We start from the raw sequence: 25,508 nt of genomic DNA, 5'->3' as shown, positions 1-25,508 counted from the left end.
TGATTGTCTGTCCCTAGCACTGTTCACCTGTCCTTATCACCGATCATCTGTCCCTAGCACTGATCATCTGTCCCTACCACTGATTGTGTGTCCCTAGCACTGATTATCTGTCCCTAGCACTGATTATCTGTCCCTAGCACTGATCATCTGTCCCTAGCACTGATCATCTGTCCCTACCACTGATTGTGTGTCCCTAGCACTGATTGTGTGTCCCTAGCACTGATCATCTATCCTTAGCACTGATTGTGTGTCCCTAGTACTGATTATCTGTCCCTAGCACTGATCATCTGTCCCTAGCACTGATTGTGTGTCCCTAGCACTGATCAACTGTCCTTAGCACTGATTGTGTGTCCCTAGTACTGATTATCTGTCCCTACCACCGATCATCTGTCCCTAGCACTGGTTGTGAGTCCCTAGCACTATTCACCTGTCCCTAGTAATGATCATCTGTCCCTAGCACTGATTATCTGTCCCTATCACTGATTATCTGTCCCTACCACCGATCATCTGTCCCTAGCACTGATTGTCTGTCCCTAGCACTGATTGTCTGTCCCTAGCACTATTCACCTGTCCCTAGTAATGATCATCTGTCCCTAGCACTGATTATCTGTCCCTATCACTGATTGTGTGTCCCTAGCACTGATCATCTGTCCCTAGCACTGATTGTGTGTCCCTAGCACTGATTGTCTGTCCCTAGCACTGTTCACCTGTCCTTATCACCGATCATCTGTCCCTAGTACTGATCATCTGTCCCTACCACTGATTGTGTGTCCCTAGCACTGATTATCTGTCCCTAGCACTGATCATCTGTCCCTAGCACTGATCATCTGTCCCTAACACTGATCATCTGTCCCTAGCACTGATCATCTGTCGCTATCACTGATTGTGTGTCCCTAGCACTGATCATCTGTCCCTAACACTGATCATCTGTCCCTAGCACTGATCATCTGTCGCTATCACTGATCATCTGTCCCTAGCACTGATCATCTGTCCCTAGCACTGATCATCTGTCCCTAACACTGATCATCTGTCCCTAGCACTGATCATCTGTCCCTAACACTGATCATCTGTCCCTAGCACTGATCATCTGTCCCTAACACTGATCATCTGTCCCTAGCACTGATCATCTGTCCCTAGCACTGATTGTGTGTCCCTAGCACTGATTGTCTGTCCCTAGCACTATTCACCTGTCCTTAGTAGTGAGAATATGTCCCTAGCACTGATCATCTGTTCCCAGCACTGATTGCGTGTCCCTAGCACTATTCACCTGTCCCTATCACCGATCATATGTCCTTAGCACTGAGCTTCTGTCCCTAACAGTGATTATCTGTCCCTAGCGCTGATTGTGTCCCTAGCACTGATCAGCTGTCCCTGGCACTGATTGTCTGTCTCTATCACCAATCACCTGTCCCTGTCACTGATCAGCTTTCCCTAGCACTGATCTTCTGTCCCTAGTACTGATCATTTGTCCCTAGCACTGATCAACTGTTCCTAGTACTGATTGTGTGTCCCTAGCACTGATCAACTGTCCCTAGTACTGATTGTCTGTCCCTAGCGCTGATCTTCTGTCCCTAGTACTGATCATCTGTCCCTAGCACCGATTATCTGTTCCTATCACCGATCATATGTCCCTAGCACTGATCAACTGTCCCTATCACCGATCGTCTGTCCCTAGCACTGATTGTATGTCCCTAGTACTGATCAACTGTCCCTGTCACTGTTTGTGTGTCCCTAACACTAATTGTCTGTCCTTAGCAGTAATAACCTGTCCCTATCACTGATCAGCTGTCCCTTACAGTGATCATTTGTCCCTTGCACTGATCTTCTGTCCCTGTCACTTTTCATCTGTCACTAACAGTGATCATCTGTCCCTAACAGTGATCATCTGTCCCTAGCACTGATTATTCGTCCCCAGCACTGATCATCTGTCTCTAACAGTGATCATCTGTCCCTAGCACGGATTATTCGTCCCCAGCACTGATCATCTGTCTCTAACAGTGATCATCTGTCCCTAGTACTGATCTTCTGTCCCTAATACTGATCATCTGTCCCTAGCCCTGATCATCTTTCACTAATAGGGATCATATGTCCCCAATACTGATCATCTGTCCCTAACAGTGATTATCTGTCCCTATTGCTGATCATCTGTCACTAACAGTGATCATCTGTCCCTAGTACTGATCATCTGTCTCTAAAAGTTATCATATGTCCCTATCACTTACCATCTGTTCCTAACAGTGATCATCTGTCCCTAACACTGATCATCTGTCTCTAGCACTGATCGTCTGTCCCTGTCACTTTTCATCTGTCACTAACAGTGATCATCTGTCCCTAACAGTGATCATATGTCCCTAGTACTGATTGCCGTCCCAAGCACTGATTATCTTTTCTCAGCACTGATCACTCAACCTTAAAGGATTGTGGAAGTGTGGCGAAAGAAAAGAAAACTTGTCACAATTAAGTGTTAACCGGAGAGTTTATTCGTAAACAAAACAGTTTCAGCAGCAACAATGATAACGCGTCCTTAAATCGTTTAGCATTACCTATATGAATAAGAACACTTGGATTCTCAAATAGTACTTTGATATCCTTTAAACACAGCAAAATGCAACTATAAAAAATACTTCACTCAACTCAGTTATGGGTTCTTAAGGATCCGACAGGTTCTGTTGATGATTGAGTTCTCACGTGATAACCATTGAAACTTTCCAACTTTTCGTGACAACCTAATTTTTGTTGTGTACTGCGTGCAATTAACAAATGAGTTATCATATTAAGCTGAATAAAACAAAAGATTAAGAGTCTAAGCTGCTTCGAAGCATTTTTTCTTAACTATTTGAATCTAGCTTTTCGATCCTCTACTAGCCAAACGCCATATAGCATCCGTCCTTCTATTTATATACGCTAGTTTCCCACGGATCTGTGCGAGGGTTTTGCGGCCATTAAAACGGAAAGAATTACATTTTGCAAAGTCTCTGTCAATCACAAAATTGTACAGAGTACATATATTTTTTTATAGTGTGTTCTAAATTAGAAGAGGAAACAAAATTTTCTGTCATTTCAAGACCACAGTTCACTAGCTGACTCCACCCCGCCGCAATATTATCAATGTTATTCTCCCTTAAATATTCAGTTCCTCGACGCCTTTTAAGAGAAGGTGGAGTAGAGAGCGTAGACTTCCTCTTTTTTTCTTGGCCATTACCTTTTGTGGGAGTGTCGATATTATTCATGCATATTATTCTTACAGTTGTAGCACCTACAGTCTTTGCATGCTAAACCAGCAGTAAAACACGAGCATTTTGTTCTGTTTCTCCCTGTAACATCTACGCAAGAAACTGTTTGTTCTACATTGTCATTTTTTTTTTTTTTTTGGCTTCTCCGCACCGGCATTGCGTCAATTTCTTCGTCAATTTTTTCTCGTTAACATTGCCACAGGAGCGACACTTGCATAGGTCACGATCGCAGGCTTGGCCTCTTTTCACACAAGGACACCGAGACTTTCCTCCCTTGTTGATACATGCTGCTTTATTTCGTGACTTTTGTTTACTGCCACAACTACATCCCGTTTCCTTGGCGGGCTTGCATTCCGGTTCTTGTTCCTCATTAGATTCATCCTTAGTACGTACACCTAGACCGCAAAAAAGTAATATTAAATATCGTTAACGCGTTAATTTCATGTAAGTTTTAATGTTATTTTACCGTTTTTTAAAATATTTTTTCGCGCGAGTGATTATTGGTGTAAACTCGTCACGTTATTCGGAATATTTTCCAGTTAAATCTGGAAAATAACCTAGAATATACCCCAAGTGATATTCCCAAAGTTTGGAATTTACTTTCGCACGCTTAGTTTTCACCGCTAGAAAAGAGCCTGATCGAATAGAATTTAACATTTTAAACATTCATCCTGGGATTATCAAAGGTAAAAATGGACTTCTGTTTTGGTTAATATTCATGTATTTTAACACTGCAATAAGAAAGTAGACAGCAAATAGTTACATAAAAGCATAGAGTGTTATATTTCAAATTAGCATGCTTGTGTTATTGAGTCTTGTACAATTATAGAACCAAAGGGACTTTTTGTGATATCACATATCAAGCTTTGCCTATTGTTTATGTTTAATTTTTTTAAGACAATGAGCCTTTTGTTGTCTGTTCCTTAGGGATTTTTCGTCCGGTTTCACGAAATTATACTCGGGTCATATCGGATTTAGTCGGCAAATTGTCACTGATGACATATTTTCCCTAAGGGTAACCTACTTGGGAAAACAAAGACAAACCCTTCGGGGGTGGGTCAGTAAATTTCAAGAGCACGTCAACAGCTTTGACTAAACTTTTGTAATACCGCGCGCGCATGTTTCGGCCTTACTAGCTCAGCCTAACTGAACTTTACTTTTATTTAAGTCGTTAATTAAAACAATTGATACTTAGAATATAGCTTGTATTATCCGTGTTTTAGCAAGCAAGCGGCGGTCAGTAGCTGGAAGCGATGAGAACGGTTTCTCTTTAAATTTACTTCGTGCATGGCTTAATAGTTATTTAACCAATTGCGTATGGATCTACGAAAACCATAAACGAAAACAGAACTGTTGTCGATCGGCAAGAAGAAAAGTTTACCTTTTGCACCTTTCCACGTTTAAATGATTTCGCTGTTCGCTCATTGATTGCTCGACTGCTAAAAAAAACTCAGAAAAGAAAAAAACAATACAGTGAAGACACACCGCTTGATTTTTGTTTTCTGGTCTATTGAAGCAAGTAAACATCGTTGTTGAAGGCAAAACAAAACGTGCGATTTCGCACCTTTTTCCGTTTCAGTGATTTTTTTCTCCGGTTGGCCAAAAATTCTGAAACAAAAATCTTTATCATCACCGCTCGATTTTTCTTTTTTGGTCTCAGAAAACTCAGAAACTCAAAACTCAGAAGAGAAAAGAAAAAAAATACAGTGAAGACACAACGCTCGATTTTTGTTTTTTGGCCTATTGAAGCAAGTAAATATCGTTGTTGAAGACAAGACAAAAGGTGCGATTTTCGCACCTTTTTCCGTTTCAGTAATTTTATTCTCCGGTTAGCCAAAAATTCTCAAACAAAAATCTTTATTGTCGCATTAGGTGAGCGAAAAAAAAATAGTGTGACTTGTTTGGAATTGCTTGGGCAAACCGTTGTTTTTTTTATTCCTTATTCCTTTTTTCGTGACGACTCCCTACCTCGCGCGCGCTCATGTTTGTCGCCGATTTGTTTCTGCCCACGCGACGCCGCTCAAATATAAACGAAGGCGGGCCATTCACTAATTTGGGGTATTGTTCTGCAGTTGAAAAGCTCATAAATTTTATCAATGATACTTGCATAAATAGCCTCGTAAACGCAAGCCATAATCACTTTAGACAATCCCTGATTGAGAGAAGAGCTAAGGAAAATGAGTAAGTTTTATGAAGTGTCGAAAGTGCTCGATAAGCGCACGGACGCTCACGGTCGTGTTCAGTATCTTGTTCGCTGGCGTGGCTATGGAAAGAAGAACGATAGCTGGGTGGATGAAGCCGATACAAACGAGCGCCTAAAACAAGTCTTTAGGACACGCCACCAAGGAACTCCAGGCTTGCTGCAGACCTTGGCTGTGTTAGTTGCAGAGAAGCTGAACATGAAGAAACCACCAACAACCAGCATCGTGAGACGTGCGTCCGTTACCATGCCGATGGATGCCGAGACCTTTAAAGAGTTGTTCGGTGGACTTCCTTCCGCGCCAAATCTCTTGCGAGCGACGAAGTTTTCTGTGCCCATTCACGAGCTTGACGCCATAATGCCTGCCGGATGGTCACTAAACACTTTTAAAACCTCTACGACTTGTCGGTTGCAGCCCGGCAAGCCTGTCGAGATTGCTCTCTTAGAGCATAAAAAAGTGTTTTTTGATCATTCGGGGTGTTTGCGCTGTCAAGGCGGGAATGGAGCCCCCGTCGCTTGCAAAGACGTGGTACGGAAAGTAGTGTTCGGTTCAACTCTTTTAAAGGTCTCATTCTACCGTGAGCGGAACAAGCAAGCCGAGCGGAAGCCCAAGGAGCGCACGAGACTAACCTGGGCGAAGCCAAGATCAGTCGCCAAGTGAACAACAGTGACCTACCGCTGGGTAGTCACTTAAACAAACGGCTCCTTTAGGAGCCACCAAATATAAGAAAGCATTGACCAACTCGAGTGTGTGATACTTTTCTATTTCTCTTTTCTGGTCCTTTTTTGTATTCATTAAATTATTTGCCTTAAAAAAAAGCTCAGCATTCAATCCACCTCGATTTGAACGGAAAGCTCCATACGTCTCACTTTTTAGATCGCGCTAGTCGCGTGCATCCCCGGGGTTGGTATCACTGAAATAATCATACTAAAATGGGCTTTATTCAGTGACCTTTAACCCAGTCGCCCTTTTGAACTAGCCTGGTAATTTGACACCGATGCCAGTTGGCACTGTCAAAAGCGTGGTCTATTCATCAATCATGGAGGAAGCAGGGCACGAGGCTTGGTAAGTGAGAAGTTAATGCATCCGTATTAAGTACTTCTGCCTGCGACCTATCTCCGTTTGCAAACGCGAAAGTATTTCTTAGTCAAACAGCACATCAAAGCTCACAGTAAAAGCTCGTAAATCCGCCGGTGGTCGTGTTCTCTAATAATTAATTTACCTCCGGGATTTGAATTACTTGGATCTCCTTGTTTTGGGACTTCCTTTCCTGTTTGACTGCGGACAGTGGCGGGACGTGACTTCTAACTTTTTCAGGGAGCGCCATCCTGAGTTCGTGGAAGGCTTTGTCACTTACAAGTCCTTCATCTTTCGCCGCCAAGATCCTTTGTACGACTTCGTGAGCGTAGCCCTCGTCGTCATCGCCGTCATGTTGGTTGTCAGATAGTGGGATTACAAGTTCACGGCCGCTAACATAAAATTTAACCTGTGTGAAAAAATAAACAGAGCATCTTAATAACTACGCTTACGTTCGTCTGCACGAGTAAAATCAGTAAACTACGTTAATCAACAAAAAATCGCAAAATAAATGACTCTGAGGTCGGCAAGAAGGAAACAGATGCGGCAATGAGGATTAAATGTTAGGAATATAAACGTGTAAACAACAGCAACGAAACAGCAACTGCGTGTAATTAGCCGCCATGTTGTCAGCCATCTTTTTTTCAGCGGTTTCAGCTCAAAGCCCGCTGAAAGTTATCGATATACCGTGGGCACACTACATACGTCACCCTTTCAGCTTGTACAGCGATGGCATCATATCTCATCATATGGCTACGTAGCTTCTTCATAAGAACAATTTGCCGCAAAGCGAATTAAAAGCAAAGAAAATATATTTGAGTTTTAAATCAGAGGTAAATAATTGCAGTAAACTCTGGCAAAAAATAGTAACCAAGCTGTTTTGTCTTCACGTGGTATCGCCTGCATAAAAAGTTTTATTTCAGACGCGCTCACTAAGAATCTTTGGTTATAGCGTCAAAGGAATAAACAGCGACAGGTGAATGTAACACTGAGTAATTACCAATAAATTTTCGAAATGATACGTACCTCGATTGGTTTAAATTCTGCTGGTAAAATCTCTACAGCATTTCGGAGGAAGGCTCCGATTTTTTTTCTCTTCAAAGACCGCGCAGCCCTGTCCACGTCCCAATAGCTTTTGCGGCTGACGTTAAATTTTACTGTGTTCTTTACAGGGTCAACTGCAAGGCGACTTTGGTCAACTTCCTGTCTTAGAAGCTGAAGTTCCTGGCGAAGCTGGAAATTCTCCGCTCTTCTCCCTGCCAATTCCACCGCCTGGCCATTATTTTCGGTTCGTAGCTGCTGAACCTCAGCCTGCAGTTGGCGAATATGCTGGTCGTACGCCTCAAGGAGTGGCAAAGAGATAGCAGACTGCTCTACCTCAAAATGCCTCGGTCCGCGTTTGTAGAGGACGTTTGGCGCCTTCTCTATCTTAAACTTGGAAAACATTGCCTAGAAAACTTTTTTTTCGACGATCTAAACACGAGCGAAATGGTTGTTGTCAAGTGACAATAGCGAAATGATTGTTGTCAAGCACGCGTCTCTATAACCATTTACCTCATTAGAATAACTAGAACTCAATGACCATTCATGACAACAAGAAAACAATGGTGTCAACTAAGCGCGAATTTCAAAGACGCTCAGCTGTACTCAAAACATGTTATACGCCGGTAACTTTTTTAAATAACCAATTCGGAGAACAAGCTGAATAGAGGTCTTCATTAGAACTTTATTCATGTTGTGCACAAGACCTGACAATGGTTAGCGGCACGCGCTTCTACATGGAAAGTAAAGTTTTTGTCAATTAATGGTTTGTTGACGATTAAGAGACAAAGACGATAAAACAATACACAACTAGCCACGAAAGCGTTCAAGTTATGAATACTTTAGTGGAACTAATGCAATGAAAGTGTTTGGTAACTAAATTCCCCAAGAATCCTGTCACCATTTCTTAGATTGACTAATTATAAACTTTAATATGTTTGGAAAGAGTAAAAATCGATTAGTTTGAATTGGGGGAGTAACAGCACTAATAGCGCAATTGTGTTTTTAAATAACACGAAAGGCGCTTTTGTTTTCTTATACTTAAAGACATTCAATAATTTTATCATGACAATTTAACCCTCCCAAGAGTTTACTGATATTTCGAACATAATTGATAGTGGCGGAAACTACGGCAGTTCGTCGCTGCAAGTAGGCTACTTTCCACGCAGCGTGTTTGGCTTACTAGCGGCTGGCCTATTGCAGAGCATTAAACAGACCAGAAAAAAAGGCTTATTTCTTCTCTTCACTTTTCTTTGCCGATGACTGGGTTTTACTTGCAGTTTATTTTTCGCTTTTTCATTTGTATTTTAAAATACACACCCTGGCAATTTAAGCGTGCGTTTCTGAACGTTGGCGTTCGCCGGTTTGCAACAAGAAAGAAATAACTTCTACAGCCCGCGCTTCATGTAACAAATTTTCCCTTCCGTACCCCGGAAAAATGTCGCTGTACTGAGCGACATTTCCCCTACCCCACCACGAGAAGGGTGATATTGTCAGCATCTGGTCGTCAGCGAAGATTTTGAATCTCGCGTTCGGAAATTGGCTGAGAGTCGGTTCTTTGTTCTAGAAACAATAGCGCCTTTCAAGCTGCAAACAATAAAAAATGCCCATAAACGGTGTGCCATTGTCCAAAAATTAAACACAAAGTCTGATATGTAGTAACAATGGGTTGACAGGCCTACACTACTCCTATCCACGTGTCATAGCCGCTTTGAGAGTTTTGCTCGAACTAGTATATCTTTGAGGATCTGCCCCTTTTGTATTGTACGATAGGGGGATCTTTGAATATTTCTCTAAGCAATAATCCTGTTTTTAAGAGGACATTTCACCAGAGTAGAGCCGTTAGAGGTCATTAGACCGTTAGAGGTTCACGCGCAAGTCTATGGACTTTTTTGCGTGTTGTTTATGATATTGTGTGGTTTTGTTCAGGCAAAAGCTCTGAATTTAGGAGTTCTTCCTATGATTGTTCATCCAGCTCCACGTTGTGGTTGTCATTGCTTTTATTTGCGATGCTGTCAGGTTTTCTTGAGACTGTTAATAGTCTCTATTTTGTTAGGAGGCTCGTAGCCTTGTAGATCAGGCAAGACCGCGGTTTCGATCCTTCTGGATCTCATCAGTTGCCGATAACAGGGAGTGGTAGAGACCAATGCTCGGTAACACTCCGCACCTGGCATGTGTTTTTGGTATTATATACTCGTTCGGCAGATCGAGAATTCTTGATTATGATTGGTAGTTTTGCCACCAGCGAATGGTGAGCATGAAGTCTTCGATCCTATTGTATACAGCTTGACACTGTGTTTTCTATGATGGCTATAACGCTTATTTTCTCCAGCATGTGTGATTTGAATTGAAGGATAAAACGTAAGATAGTTATGCGTTGCATTTATACGGCATTTCTCCAAGTATTGGAGGTTTGCGCAGAGTATTTTGCACGCATTTCGTATGTTTATCCTTTGTTTTTAGTGTAGCTAATGTACACCTAGGAAATTCAGCGTGAAATTCAGCGAAAATTTTGTGAGATCCATGATTTTTGAAGGACCATTTGCCATCCCTAACTGTAGCTGCTGTTTTGTTGCAAAGTACCATGGATTGTTTTCAAACTTTCCCCTGCTGCTCCTAGTTCTCACCACCTTGAGAGTCTGACTTCCCACCCCTTCTTAATCTAACTCCCCACAGTGTACCTGCACTATTTGCTTTTTGGTTCCCTTCCCCTTTCCTCCCTGTACTGTCTTGCAACACTTGTCCACTGGATGGCAACTTACGGATACATAGTGTTAACAACCAGCTCTTAGTCTCAGCACCCCAACCATAGAAACTGATTCTCACAATGTGATTAGCTACTGTTAAATTAACAGTCTAGGATTTTTCATTTGCGTTGCTATTTTTGGCAGCTGTACATGTACAAGTATGTTTGAAAAGTGATAAAAACCGTAGTGCTCAATGAAACCATTCTCCATTAGTCTTGTTGATTAGTGGATTTTGAATTTGTCTGGATCCACTTATGGCAAAAAGGACCTTCTAAAAGTTTATTATAAGCAAAAAAAAAAAAAGAAAAAAAAGAAAACAGTCATTAGTCCTTGCCTGTATGACAACCTGTGGTAACAAAACAGTATAAACTACAATAGTAAATGGTGTGAAACAAGGAGTATCAGTAGTTCGTCTTGTCTACTGTTGGTGACTGACATATCGACAACCTGAGCAGAAGGCATCTTCAGAGTCAAGTGAATAGTGTCAGTGGATGATGCGTCAGTCGGTAATGACTACAAGTCATTCCACTAGCCCTTCGCCTATCAGTGGAACAGCACTTTTGTAGCACCCTGCAAAACCAGGTAAGTTTCACTTTGCATTACAGTATCATAACATTGACATACATTTGTACGCAGTATTTATGTAACATGTTTGGCCAGGACGGATATGGGTTGCTGAGCTGCAAACAGTGACAACAAATTTCAAACTCTTCTTTTTGTACAGGTTCGCGTAGGTCACAGTGAGCTGGTAGGGGAGATTATTAGTCTGGAAGGTGACATGGCAATGATCCAAGTATATGAGGAAACTTGTATCCAATGTACATGTTACAACGACGTCGACTTTTTCCTTCCTCCATTGCCGCGATGTTGACTTTGTAACCACACCTTGTTGTTTCCAGGCTCCACGGATATCATGCTGAGGTACCGGGCCTCGTAGCTTCACACTCCTTTTCCAATTTTATTTTTGTTTTGTTTTGTTTGTTTTCCTTTTCCGACCGACCGACCGACCGACCCAAAATCAGAAAGGGCACTCGACAATAAACGAAAAAAAAGGAGGGATGGCCTAATCGCAGACTAGAAGCAATCTTTTAGTTCATTGTTTTCATAAAGGCAGTTACGTTCTAATTCTGTACGTTTGGCTGAAAATTTGAAATAATTATGTCTCTTTTCCTAACGCCTAAAAAAATGGCTCTAATCTACAAAGTACAAGACGATGGAACCCTAAAATCAGTCACAACAAGCTGGTGTTGTGTTGAGAATATTGCCGATTTTTAATAAACCGCTAAATTTTGTTGAAAACCTTTTTTTTTTTACATACCACTGGCTTCAAAATGTCTTATTAATTACTGGTCATAAATATTTCAAAGATTCAACTCATTCGAATTAAGAAAAACAATTTTTCTACATTTTGTAAGACAAGAAAAATACATTCTAAAGTAAAGCTACTTTGTAACAACAAGAAACGCTTGTAGTCGTCTCGTCCCTCGATCGACGCAAACTGGGATATTTCAGGTTAACTAATTTGTGTTCACTGGTTACTGAGTCATTTTCGGTGAGGAAATTGGCCGTGTTTACCCATTAGGAGGAAGAATACGTCTCAGCCGTATAATGCTTTGCTATGTAATGAAAAACAAAAAGATCTTCAGCATCCGTAAAATTTAGCTTTAACGAAACCTGGGATAAATATAAGGTCAAAATTAGCGTTGGAAAAATACATGCATCCACCACAGACTTACTTTATTCAAATTCAAACAACTTTCGATGAAAATATCTATTTAACATTCGAACGAACATAAACGCACTAAGCTGTGGGCCAAAAGCGTCTAAAACTGTTTGAAACCGCTACATCAGATAATAACGAGGGTTGCAATGGAGCAGAGAACATTACACCAACTTTCTATTAGTGTCGAGAAAGTGTTGCTACTCACTTGAAAATAAAAAAAATAATAATAAGTTCGTAGCTTTTTGTTTACATGAACAACGAAATTTCCGCTATTTTTTAAATCTTGGAGCCTGGCCAGCGACCAAAACTCCCGCATGCTAATTACGTTTTTCCGCACTGAATGTGGGAGGCGCGCTGGGCTAATGGTTAGTGCGCTGCAGTCTAGATCGAGCGGTATGGGTTCGAGTCCTAACTGAGGTCACTGTGTTATGTTCTTAGAGAAAACATTTTTCTCTCCCGGTACCATTCTCCACCCAGGTGTATAAATGGGTACCGGTGAATTGTTTGCTGGGAGTAACCATCCAGAGGGGAGCTAGAAATTCTCCTAGTCGCCTTGAATGCTACAGAAACAGGAGATAAGTACCTGCGCGATGGTCAGTTCTTAGCGCAGACTTAACCGAAGTTGTTTCTTTTTTTACCTTCATTGAGCATGCATTCATCAGCATGCGCTAGGTCATACGACCTTAGAAGGCATCTTAAAAGTGTTCAAAATAAGCACTGGAAGAAGGTTCTGTGTCTTGTGGCTTGGTATTCTGCGTAAAGCATTTTATGTGATGTTTGATTTCTATTTTGTCTGTTCCGTGGTAGACGTAAACAAGACTCTTGGAAGCACATACCACATCGATATCCATCAGGCTTCCGCAATTGTTTTTGGGGATGGAAGTAACGTCTACTCACATCCACCAGGGCCGAGAGGTATGCAACATTCTTAAAATCGATTCTATGACCGGTGAGTAACAGTCTAAGACTAGAAAGAACGACACTTGGAATACCGGCAGGCTAAAAAGGGGAATTAACATTAACAAAAAAAGGAATGTGTTGAGTCAAACAGGTATCAAGTTTAGTTTAATTTTTGCAACAGTCTGCGCTTTAATAATTCTCAGATTTGGCTTGCTAGCTACTAGTTCCAGTGTTACATGAAATTGTTGAGATAAATTGCTTCCTCCCGCAATACTGTAAGAAAATTCACGTTTTATCAACTTAAAGAGGAAAAAATAAATAAACGTTGTAAAAGAAGGAAGGGGACAAATATTGAGTACCCTAACATTATTGTCTATGATAATAATCTGTTCAGTCGATGTAGCTCCTGAGATGGTGACCCATAACCTTTGTACCTTTCCTTAATAATGTGGAAACTATTTGTGGATTTTAAAGATAAAAAAAAAAAAATCAGTACAGTGAAATTGTGAAATGCGAATTCCTCTCAGTGAGCGTCTCAATGGCACCGTCAGAATACTTGTTGAATGCGCGCTACATTGCCATTTTAAAGTGAATGATAAAAAACAAAATGAAAAATCAGAAGATCCCCCCCAATAAAAATGCTTTAGACCTTTATTTTACCAAACACATCTATCTTGACTGGTATATTTGTAGCTTCAAGTCCAACGGATCAAGATCACATTTATGACTTACCACCTGAAGTGGAAAATAATCAAAAGGTCACGAAGCATACAATAACAAGACAAGGAGAGGGCTTAGAAGAAAGATATCAGGGTCGAGAACAAAGCGAGAGAGAAAAAAGGCATGGTTGCTTGGACCATGATGTTCTTCCCCGCGCGCCAATGGATCATCAGCAACAACGTGGGCAGAGTGTGAACCCAGGATCTGCAGGAAATGGAATTGTCGTTGATACAGGTAGACTGTAAGACTCAATTCAATTTGCTAGTCAATTATTCTTGATAAAGAATCCTATCTAAGATATTCCATCTTTGTTGTTGCTGATTGAGACAGCGATGTTTCTTCATTAGTTAAATTTGATCGTTCATGCTTCAGATTGGCTAAGCTTTGAATCAGATCGAACTTATTGAGTAGAATTTCTCCGAGTAAATATCAGAACCTATGAAATTAAAAACCTTGCTATTCTCTGGGAACCCATCTTTCGGTAAACCTTAAGACTAAGAAAGGCTCTGTGAGAGTAAAGTACTTTGCCTATAAACACAACACAATGCTACCAGCTAGGGCAAGGATTTCTCGAACTGGGGTCAAATGTCCTTGCCATTACGCCATGGCGCCTGTCTCGTTCACTTTGGAACTTTTAAGAAAGCATGTTAACGATGGTTATAACCAAAAACTTCGTGTTTTTGTCCTAAGTTCCCATAATCGAGTGTGGAGCAACATTTTAGACTTGTGTAAATTTCACTTTTACCTTTTTTCTGTCAATTGTTCTTGCAATCTCTTGCGACGTTTCCTCATGCTGTGACTCCTATGTTTCAGGAGCGGAAGGATTTCTTAAAAACGTAAAAGAGTCAATCAAGGCATTTGACGATGCCGCGGGACAATCGTTGGAGAAGAAAGAGCAGTTAATTATACAAGACGTCCTTCCATCGCTGGAGGAGTCCTGGCGAAAACCAGACTCTAGCAGCCGGGCAGTCGCTTACGAGACCCTGGCTAAAATTAGCCACAATCGAGTCAGTCCCAAGGTAGTGAGGTACACTCTGCAGCAGTTGCATCGCCTGATGCTCTTCGACAATCTCGAGAGTAACCAAAGCAACTTGCTTGGTGTGGAAGAAATTGTAAGGTTGTCCAGTTGCTCTTCTGATGCGACGTTTCAGAAGGAGGGCCTTCAAGAAAAAGAATTGCGACTGTCTGTTTACCGTCGTATTCTAGCTTTGCTTATATACCAGCAAATCAAAGGATGGCTCTTTACTGTCGACATCGAGAAGACGAAGTTGTTAGAGTTACAAGACTGTCTGGCAAAGTACACCAACCAGAGGAAGGGCTCATTTCAGTTTTCCATGGTGTTCATTCAGGAGGCGATTAGATATTTGTTAAAACCAATTCAAAAATCAGAGAAGTCAAACGTACGAGCTTTCCTAAATGAATGCCAAGCGAATATTGAAACGCAGCGCGACAATGGCGAGAGGTTATCATTCCTTCACAAGTTAAAAGTGGGTAAAAAAGATGAAAAGGAAGAACAACAACAAGAACGACTGGCTCGCTGTTCACTGCGTTATATTGTACTTTTATAGAAAGGTTAGTAAGACCAGGGGCGTAGCCAGGATTTTTCAAACGGGGTGGGAGGGATCACACTGTGTGAAATTGAGGGTACTCACCAGATTGTCATTTCGTTTTCGCCACCTGTTTTAGGTTGTTTGCTTAAAACAAGGCTTACAAAAAGGGGCGGGGGAGGGGGGTAACGGGCATCCCAGGACCCCCCATAGTTACGCCCCTGAAAACGCCTCTCAGTTCTTGTAACTTCTGCAATACGATCACTTGTCTGGTGCAATTTAGAAGAAGTGAGATACTGTGACGTGTCTATTTATGACAAATTGCACTCAAAATTATGATGTTACATGAAGTATTACATGATGACCACATATCCAGATTTTCTCTTCCCATCTTACCATGGCACCTGTAACACCGGAATGACAAAAGGCTGTCATGAAAAAGGATATAAATCCTAAACGAAATAACCCAGTGGGTTTCTGAGAAGGTTGTAAATTGTGTGCTTGTTTATATTACGGCGCACAGAGTAAACTCCATGAACATACATTAGGTGACATCAGGTCTCTCCTGTGATAATTAATACAACGAGAGAAAATTCTTGGATGTTAATTTTTGACACGTTAACTCAGCCAAAGTCGAATCGTTTGTTTCGTAACGTTGTTGTTATTTCAGTCAGATGTATGTTACATAGATCTTCTTCCTTGCTCAACCACACTAAATATAAAATTAACACCTAATTTTTGCATTAAGACGAATCTTGGCGAATCTTCGTCGCAACTCTTACTGTTCAATTAAATTGATGGTTACAAGTTCTCACCTTCATCAGTCCTTGTGACGTCACGTCGTCATGACATTACAAGGCTACCTCGTGTTGCTTAGCAACTAATACTAACGAAAAACGTCATTTCGATTCCAAAAGAAATTAATAGCCAGCAAGGTTTTGTTCCTTCAACTTATAGGCCCACTCCAGTGAGTTACGTGAGTCGCAGTTGCAGATTGACAGACGAGCAGTGGATCTTTTACAGTGCGTAATAAAGGCTTACATTGGAGGAGGTGGTGGGAATGACTGAAAGTTTTGTTTAATACCCGCGACGGTTGTATCAGAACTTGTGATGAAAGAAACCATTAGAGGTAAGACCGTATATAGACGATGCGTTTATACCCACAGGGGCATTAGTAATCAGCAGTCTATAAGGCAATTTAGGCTAGATCCATAACCGCTCATAAGACATTCATTATAATTCGGAAAATGAGGTAGTCATTTTCGAGTTACAGGTATGACTTTGAATTTCACTCTTTCACTCCTTCCTTTGGTTCCTGTTGACTTTTTAGTGAACCTGCTGACTAGTGCATAAAGCTCTCGCGGTTGCTTGCGCAATGAGTTCTATAGCGAAGTTAAAGCGAGAGAAAGAAAGAAAAATTGTGCCAAGATTCGATGTTAAATTGAGCTGAGTTTTCTTAGCGGTCGCTGTTTTGGACTATGCAAATTACTCGCCGGGTAGTCAGTCAGACCGGAGCCTATCCCAGTTTCAGTAGCATGAAGCAACTAGGAGTATTTCTACTTCCCCTGAATGGGATGCTAGTCCATCGCAAGGTTTCCCCCAGCATTAAATTCGCCGGTACCCATTAGACACCTGGGTGGAAAGAGAGTTAAGTGTCTTGCCCAAGAACACAACAAAATGTCCCCGGCCAGGGCTCGAACCTGGACCGCTTGCCCCGGGGTCGAGCGCGCTAACCATGAGGCCACCGCGACTCCTACAATATTCAAGCTGATTGATTTAAGCTACTTTACATCTTGTTTGTGTAACTATTTATTTATTACTGTTTTTAAATTGACAGTTTGATAAAAATTGGATTTCAGACTCGTCTAGCGAAGGTAGTCCGTATTCGATCACAGAGGCAGAGGTAAGTTTTTAGAAAGCTAAGGTATTTGGCTACATTCCCAATTAAAGTCGCTACCGAAGCCAAGTTATCTATAAAATTTCAAGGCTCAGGTGCCGGCGCACAGAAAGTTGCACGTTAGTACAAGCACTTTACTTAAAAATCCCATTCCATACATTTTGTCAAAATCAATTCCACGCTAAAACAAATAGACGTTCTTTGCTGACGTTAACGCCTTGAAGAACTGATTTAGCTTTTTTCAAACGATCGAAAAGCTCGTTGTAGTTGCTGAGTGGCTCCTCAGCATAGAGACACGCAAATCTATCCTCAAAATACTGCAGCACTCTTGAAAGATTTTGGAAATCACTTGTCATTACCACGCGGAGGTACGAACTGAGCTGAGCAAGTTGCTAGCGCAGGATGCAACCTGCACCACTCAAACTGTCATTCAAATTATTGTTGTGGTGGACGTTTGCCATCAACAGAGCACCTGGTTTGACTGTAACTTGTATGTAGTTATTTTTACATTTTTAGGAAATTTTAGCATGGTCTTAAATCATTTTCATTAGTTTTGAGATATATACTTATAGCTATAGACGTAACACGTTGTCTCCGTTGTTCCAGAGTGGCTCAGTAACGGAAAGGATCATTTCTGGAGATGAACTGCATCACAAAAGGCTTCTTAACCTTCACCATCCCAACCTTTGCATTAACTTATGCATGACAAAGTCACCTGTTCGAGTCATGGAAATGGTAAGCTATATATTGATTAATTTAAAACTGCTGATAAGCTTCATTTTAACTGGAAAGAAATATATTCCCTGCTTTTTTAATAACCTAAATTGATCAGTCTAGCCCAGCTTTAGTCCGAAATGCGTCCTCCGCAGACCGTGGATCGCGCTGGAAGCGCTTAAAATGTCTTTCTTAACACAAGTGTAATCGAAATCGGCGCAAAACGTTTAGCTACTTTTGCCACTGAAGAGAGATAGCATCGCGACAAACTTCTGGTCCTGTTTTTCCTTTCAAATTTCCATGTACATGTTGAATGAAAAGATATTCGTGTTATTGATAACTCAGCCGGTGAATCAATCAATCAATCAATAACTTTATTAATGGTGAAGGCGGAAACTGTTAATTTTGTTGTCGCTAGTGTTCTGAGTACTCTAGTTATCACGTACTTCTACCATATCGGGAATCATATGCTTGCCGGTACAATAGACCACAGGTTTGGCAACTATTGACCAATCAGAGCGCGCGTAGTACCTCAGTTATCCCATTAACTTTAATAAATGTATGTGTTGTATGGTACTTTTCTGTTCAGTCAAAATCTTCTCTGGTTCTCAGATTTCAGTGGCAAGTCCTCTGGGAAACTTGAAGGAGTATGTTCTCAATGGACGTTGCGAGGAGACCTTCATAGTCACTTTCTTGTCTCAAGTAGCTTCCGCGCTTCAGTACCTTCACGAAAACCACATTGTACATGCAGCCCTTCGAGCCGAGAATGTGAATGTTGTGGAGCTTGAGGAGGTAATGTCATGTCCTGTTCAAATGACTGTCTCAACAGACAATTTTTTCCAAAAAAAACAAAAAAAAAACATTGCAGATGTGCTTCCATAAAGAGATTTATACAAGTTATCATCTGGCTTTGTTATAATTGACGATAAATACCACGCGTAATGTTTCAAAAAATGTTTCTCAAAACACAATTGCCATGGAAGCATCAAGTTCTGAGTACAATGATAGGTCATACCAAATTGCTCTAAGGTACGTAAATGTTAAAGCTGCAAAGTTTAGTAGCTTATATTTATATAAAATTTGCAAACACTGCACCATCGCAATTTCGACTACTTTGTGCCGACTGGCTATGAAAAATTATTTACGCTTCGACCGGAAGAAATTAGCCTAAGAACTAGTAATATTTCGGTGACCATCCTCAGCTATTCACTTTTTATGAACAACAATTTTTTTTTTGAACAGGGAGTTTTACAGGTGCAGATAATCCGTTTTGGTCGCTCCAAGTCTCTTGAAATGAGACCCGGTAAAGACACCAGTAAGTCAGTGGTGGTTAGTACAGACATCTCTCCTGACTCTACTCGCTGGTTAGTGGAACCTTGATAGTTACTTTCTTTTAGGTGGTTGGCAACAGTTTCCAGCACTTTCCAAGACTTAGATTTTTATGTGTCATCATTATATCCACTTTTTATCACTGGAAGCTACAATCATGTAGCATAAAAATGCTCAATCATTGGTGAACACGTTCTTATAATTTTCGTGACATAATATGCTGCCATAGCAACATTATGAACTGCTAAAAACACCCTTAATTTTAGTGTTAACTGCTAATAACTCAAAACCGAGCACGGTGAACACTATTTTGTGTTATCGAATTTTGATAAGCAGGATAAGACGCATCTTTTGACAAAGTTCTTTACATGGGGTTCAGCGCCAGCGTAAATTTTTGGAAAGTGCTGGAAACTGCTTTGCGCCACCTTGTCTCAAACTTACTTTGTATGTAATACTAACTGTTTATTGGTTGAGGCTGGGTATATAGTATCATTTGAAAAAATATGCGGACCGAGCAAAGTTTCCGATCCACTGAAGTCAGAGGTGGTCGAATTCAATAATAATTGTGTTATTATTGTGATTAAAGATGTGTCTATTATTCGTCGTGGTGAATAATGACAGATAAATGAGAGGACAGATGAATTTTACTCGTTTGTCTCACGATGGAGTCATTTTGAGATGTTGATCGCGACGTTTCGACTGCTATACTGCTAGTCTTCATCAGGCGATGAGGTCGATTGTTTGCGTGTCGCTATTTGTAGCACCTTAGTTCGCTGCTATTAGTGCATTTCGATCCTCATTTTTATTCCCACTTTGTGACGCTGTTCCCTCATGCATAGGTCTGCATTGTAACTGACCGGCTGTTGTACTTTTTGATTTTAGGTATCCATGCTTCAGGAATTTCGATTCCACTATCGCTATTTATGTTATTTGCATGAAGTATTATATGGGTAGCTTCCTTGACCCTGCGTGTGTCCCAGTGAGGGTCACGATCAGTGAACTTGACTTTGTCTCAAATGGGTAAATGCCCAGTCTCGCTAGCGTGCTCTGAAACTGCAGAGGTTTGCGTACGAGCAAGTCGTATGTCACTGTCATGTTCTTTTATCCTCTCTTGCGTAGCTCTCCCTGTTTCTTCGATATACACTTTGCCGCATTCGTAAGGAATCTTATAAACAACACCGTCTTGTTTTGTTAGTTCAAGGGTGTCTTAAGTAGGATCACTAAGTAGGACCTAAGAGTTGGGTCAGATTTAAAGAGAATGCGTGCACCTTGTTGTTGTAGGCAGCGGCGAAGAACCTCTGATACACCTTTGATAAAGGGTAAAATCGCAGTTGATTTGAATTCCTACATGGGTCCTTGGTTAGCTGTTGCTCTTGTTGTTTTCGTGAGCTTCTGTACAAACGTAGCGATCGACCTCTCAAAGTGATTCCATCGTGAGATAAACGAGTCAGTAAAATTGATCTGTCCTGTTTTGTTTTTCATTCAAAATATCTCCACAGCTCAAAAATGTATTTTGTTAGGTTCGGTGACAACAGGAAAAAAAAAAACAAAACAAAACAAAAGATTCAATGGTGCCCCATTAACCTATTTTTAGTTTCTGCAGGGTTGTTAGAGTCGGTTCCCATACCGTAAGTGAGACTTTTGTAAGTCAGACTATTGTACCCTGTTTAAACCGCGATTTGAGCAGATCTGCTAAGCTATTCGTCGCTTAGTGGAGATAGTATGATGACCTATCGTGTTTCAAGATGTCAAACTGAAGGAAAAGTAACTTGCTTTTTATAGGAGTGCACCGGAAGTGATTTTACAGGGACGTTACAGTCACGCCAGTGACGTATGGTCATTTGGTGTGGTAGCATGGGAACTTTACGCGGCGTTCACCAATGGTGCACGTTTTCGAGAACGAACGCTGCCTTACTTCCACATTTCCAACGATGAGGTAATTCCATATTTGTATGAAAGATTTCAACAAGTTAGGGTTTAAGTTTCCTTCTCTAAACGTTAATAGACAAGCAAGTTGACAGAAAATAAACGCTTTTGTTAAAGGCTTGAGGTTTTTATCTCAGCTGCCGGAATGAAAATCTGCACACGACCCAGGTGGCCCATCAGGCCGGAGCTTATCCCGGTTTCTGTAGCATGAAGCGACTAGGAGTATTTCTACTCCCCCCTAGATGGGACTCCCCGGAATGCTAGTCCATCGAAATGATACCTCCAGCAAAACCATTAGGCAGTACCTATTTATACACCTGGCTGGAGAAAGGCACGGTGAGGGTAAAGTGTCTTGCCCAAGAACACAACACAATGGCTCTAACCCGGACCGCTCGATCCGGAGTCGAGCGCACTAACCATGAGGCAACCGCGCCTCCTCGAAGCAGACGTAAAATCAATCTTCAATTTTGGTTTAGGGTTTCAATCACTACGTGAGACTTGAAAGGAGAAAGGAGAAAAACCTTCAATCTTCAATTTTGGTTTAGGGTTTCAATCACTACGTGAGACTTGAAAGGAGAAAGGAGAAAAACCTTTCCACTCTATCTCCAGATGAATCTAATCAGGTGAAAATTTGAAAAATAAGGGATCCACTATACATTGGCCTCTTTTCATGAAAACTAATTGAAATCTGTCTCAAACTGTGCGTCTCCATTACATTCGACACATGATTGGTACGTCATGACGTGTCGTCGTAACAGTTAGGTCTTGGGGCAAGGGGCACTTTCTCCACCCAGTGTATAAATGGGTTTCGGGGAATTTCAGAAGTACTCGGGTGACCCTGCGATGGACTAGCATTCCAGAAGGAAACCAGAGATCCGTCTCAGCCTGATGGGCCACGGGGTTTGAACGCAGACTAATCTTAATATAGTAATGAAACGTTTTGATGTAAATGTGTGTACAAAATGGTATCTACTATCGTTAAAAAACACGTCAATGGCATGTCACTAGCCCATCATCTTGGATCCGCCGTCTTTAACTCATACTTTTCATTTGAATTCAGGTACTCAACAAATTTAGCTTAAATTTTCTATAACAGAAGGGATGTTAAAATGGACGAAATAAAGAAACGTCAATTTTCGTAGACCACGCTTATCAAAACATTGTTGCCACGAAAAATATCCCTTCAGTTCAGACAAACATAACGATGACTCTTAAATCTTTGACCAATCTATTTACGAGCCTAAACTGATCAGCTAAGACCGCACTTGGGTGTTGACTCATTTGGGTGTTGTGCTCATTTAGAGGTTGAGTATGATTCCTCTTACGTCATTATTGTGGGCATTTTTGGATTTTTTCCCCCCCAGATTTTGCCCAATATTCAAAACAACAAGTTGTTACACAAACCAAATTCCTGTCCAGACTGGATGTACAACATGATGCAGCGGTGTTGGTGATACAATCCCAAACACAGACCACCGTGTATTGCTTTGTTTGAAGACCTCACACGCAGGTTCGTTACTGGACAACAACGTCCTCGTTGTTACACTTTAAATTACTTACTAGATTTCATATAGGTAAAGTTTTGAAAAGCAAGGGCGCTGGCAACCCGAAATAACCATTAGATTAAAACTGCCAGGTTATGAGTTTACAAATTGACAATTTACAAATTGAAAGTAGAAGCTCAGAAAAAAATGTCAATCAAAATGATATGTTAAACAAATGGCGAGCATGATAATTTTTACGCATTCGTTTGGCTTGTTATGGTTATGGTGTTTTACTGATAGCTGAGAATTGGTCAATATCTTAATTGGGAGCTGAGAAACGACACTTATTTTAACTGCTGACTGAGATCTTAGATAAAGAAAATTTAGTGATGGCTTTTGTCTGTGGTTCAATACATAGTTTCCTAACATGAATGATAAAACATACTTATGGAGCCTCTTATTTAACCACAAACAGAACTTATGAACCTATGCAAGTAACTCGCCTATCAAGATGCATCACACGCTTATTCAGAACAATTTCCAATTGCAGAAAACCAACGCAGTCCTTGTTGATGAATGAGACTGAGGAAGAACGTTACCAATGCAGAGGGGATAACGAAGAGATGTGCTCTTATGACTTCCTAATAGAGCACGAATACCAACAAGTCTCAACCCCTCGTTCATGTGAAATGCGCTCGCTTGAGACAGATCACTGTAAAACATATCCTGTCACCAAGGCAAGTGAGAAACTCCCACTACCAACTTCAGAGACAACGGGGGCCTTTGAAAAAGTTGCTTGCAATGGGAGTGGTAGCCAGTGTCAATTGTCAACATTAGCGACAACACACGATTATGAATGTCTCTCTACTTACGGGATAAAACAACCCACATTGCCAATACCAAAGAGCACAGGCCTTGCCACCAGCGACATACAAGCCAAGGGGCATGCACGACTAAGAATAACTACTATTTGAGATTGACGACGAAGGGAATTACACTAGTTTTTGCAAATCCGTGGAGAGGGTTCAGAGGCACCCTAATCTGTTCGAAAATTTAAGTTGCCTTTGAACCCTCTCCACAGAATATGTCTTTAATTTTGCAAAAAGTTGCATATTATCATACTTAACACAATTCGATCAAAAAAATTGGGGGTTACCGAGCTTGTTTTTTAAGCACTTTAAACTAAAATTAAGTTTGTTCCTAGCATTTCATCTTGTTGCAATGACAGCCTGTTATATAAAACGAGCAGAGCAGAACACGTTGAGCCCACCCCCCCCCCCCCCATTTTTAGCTCATTCATGCGCGAAGCGCGTGTATAAATACACCGCCTCATTATATAGATATAACTAATAAATTAATCACCGATTTTGTCTGGAATGGTAAGAAACCAAAGATAAAAAGGGATACGCTTATTGGTCCAAAAGAAAGAGGAGGGTTCGATTTACCAGAATTTGAGACTATATCTAAGTCACTACAAACTGCTTGGGTTCAAAGAATGAAGAAAGGTGTAGAAGATCGGTGGATGACAATTCCTTTATTTTATTTGAAAAATGTTGGAGGGCCATTAATTTTTGATTGTGATTATGATGTAAAATTGCTAAGTCTAAACAACATACCATCATTTTACACTGATGTTCTTAACGCTTGAGCGGAAGTCCGAGAGCAAATTTCAGACAATGAAATCCGCATTAGAAATGTAATTCTATGGAACAACAAGCATATTTTAATAGACGGTAAATCAGTATATTGGAAAGAATGGCATGAAGCTGGTATACTAAGAATCAAAGACGTACTCGATCAAAACAACAAATTTCTTACATTTGATAACTTTCTTTTAAAAACTGGTCTCAAGGCTAGTTTCACTGAGTTCTATGGTTTAATATCAGCTATACCTTATAGATGGAAGTGTGCTTTGAGACCGGGATTTATCATGGACAATCAAGATATGGAACAAAATGCAACTATAGAAATTAGCACAACTACTAGTAAAAAAGTTCGCAATATACTTATCCAAAGGAAATTTATAAAACCGTTAGCTAGCCTTAGACTTTGTAGACAAGGAGTAGAGAATTCCAAGCTTAGTGCAATTTATATGCTTCCATTTAAAATAACTAAAGAAACAAAATTAAGCATATTTCAATATACGATTATTCATAATATCCTTCCACATGGTGTGTTGTTGCACAAAATGAAGATCATAAACTCTCCTCTCTGCATACATTGTGATTCGTTAGAAACGCTATCCCATATGCTAGTTAACTGTATTGTAATTCAAAAGTTTTGGTTTGAAGTCATAAGCTGGTGGAAAAATCACAGTGGTGAATGTTTGCTAATTGATGCCTTGAGTATAATGTATGGCTATAATCCCGAAGATCCTAAATTGCATATCTTTAATTATTACGTACATCCTTCTTGGCAAGAGACACATCTTCCTACAACGGATCGAATTTAAACCCCCAAGCTTTTTTCACTTTCTTGAATTTGTTAAAGACAAAGTAATTGTGCAAAGATCGATTTTATATTCTAAACGCCAAAAGGCAAAATTTCTTTCGCTATGGAAGCCTCTCCTCTCCTCTCCTTACTGTAAATGGTGATAATTTAATATACGGTAAGCCTCAAAGCAAGACTGGATATATTATGTATTAAGTGTTAGTTGTAATCTTACTTCTTGTAATGTAATTTTTTTAACTTTACGTTTTGTAGTGAAAGTGATGTAAGTCATGTTGTGATAATAATAAAATGTTAGGAAAAAAAAATGCGCGAAGCCCAGTGAATGAGGTATTGTGAGAGAGCAGATGTGGACGAGAATTGTATACCGTCGACGGAAGTGATTTCACATGCTACCCCTCCACCCTCAGTAAAAGTCAACAAAAAGTAAAAGTTAACTTCTTAGGAAGCTCAGATACAGATTTGCAAAGGAAGGAAATGTTTGGATTGTCTAATAAATAAATTATATTAAAACTTAACTT

The 25,508-nt window shown here is 40.6% G+C and overlaps 2 pseudogenes across 1 annotated transcript in view; one reads left to right on the top strand and one right to left on the bottom strand.

Moving 5' to 3' along the window:
* The window catches only part of LOC149109902 (uncharacterized), a 25,211-nt pseudogene extending 1,168 nt beyond the window's left edge, over positions 1-24,043 (top strand). The window contains exons 3-13 of the transcript XR_016208760.1: positions 12,830-12,937; positions 13,616-13,876; positions 14,456-15,207; positions 16,147-16,318; positions 17,049-17,092; positions 17,693-17,821; positions 18,413-18,592; positions 19,043-19,164; positions 20,912-21,065; positions 22,420-22,565; positions 23,090-24,043. The product of XR_016208760.1 is annotated as an uncharacterized LOC149109902 (transcript). The remainder of the gene's footprint in view (positions 1-12,829; positions 12,938-13,615; positions 13,877-14,455; positions 15,208-16,146; positions 16,319-17,048; positions 17,093-17,692; positions 17,822-18,412; positions 18,593-19,042; positions 19,165-20,911; positions 21,066-22,419; positions 22,566-23,089) is intronic.
* On the bottom strand, positions 19,926-20,611 carry LOC149109903 (uncharacterized; annotated as a pseudogene).
* Positions 24,044-25,508: the final 1,465 nt, after the last annotated feature.

Source organism: Orbicella faveolata, unplaced genomic scaffold (genome assembly GCF_042242905.1).
Source record: "Orbicella faveolata isolate gen_17 unplaced genomic scaffold, um_ofav_v1 contig_25, whole genome shotgun sequence".
Lineage (NCBI taxonomy): Eukaryota > Metazoa > Cnidaria > Anthozoa > Scleractinia > Merulinidae > Orbicella > Orbicella faveolata.
The sequence above is the reverse complement of the archived record's forward strand: the minus strand, read 5'-3'. Positions and strand labels throughout refer to the sequence as shown.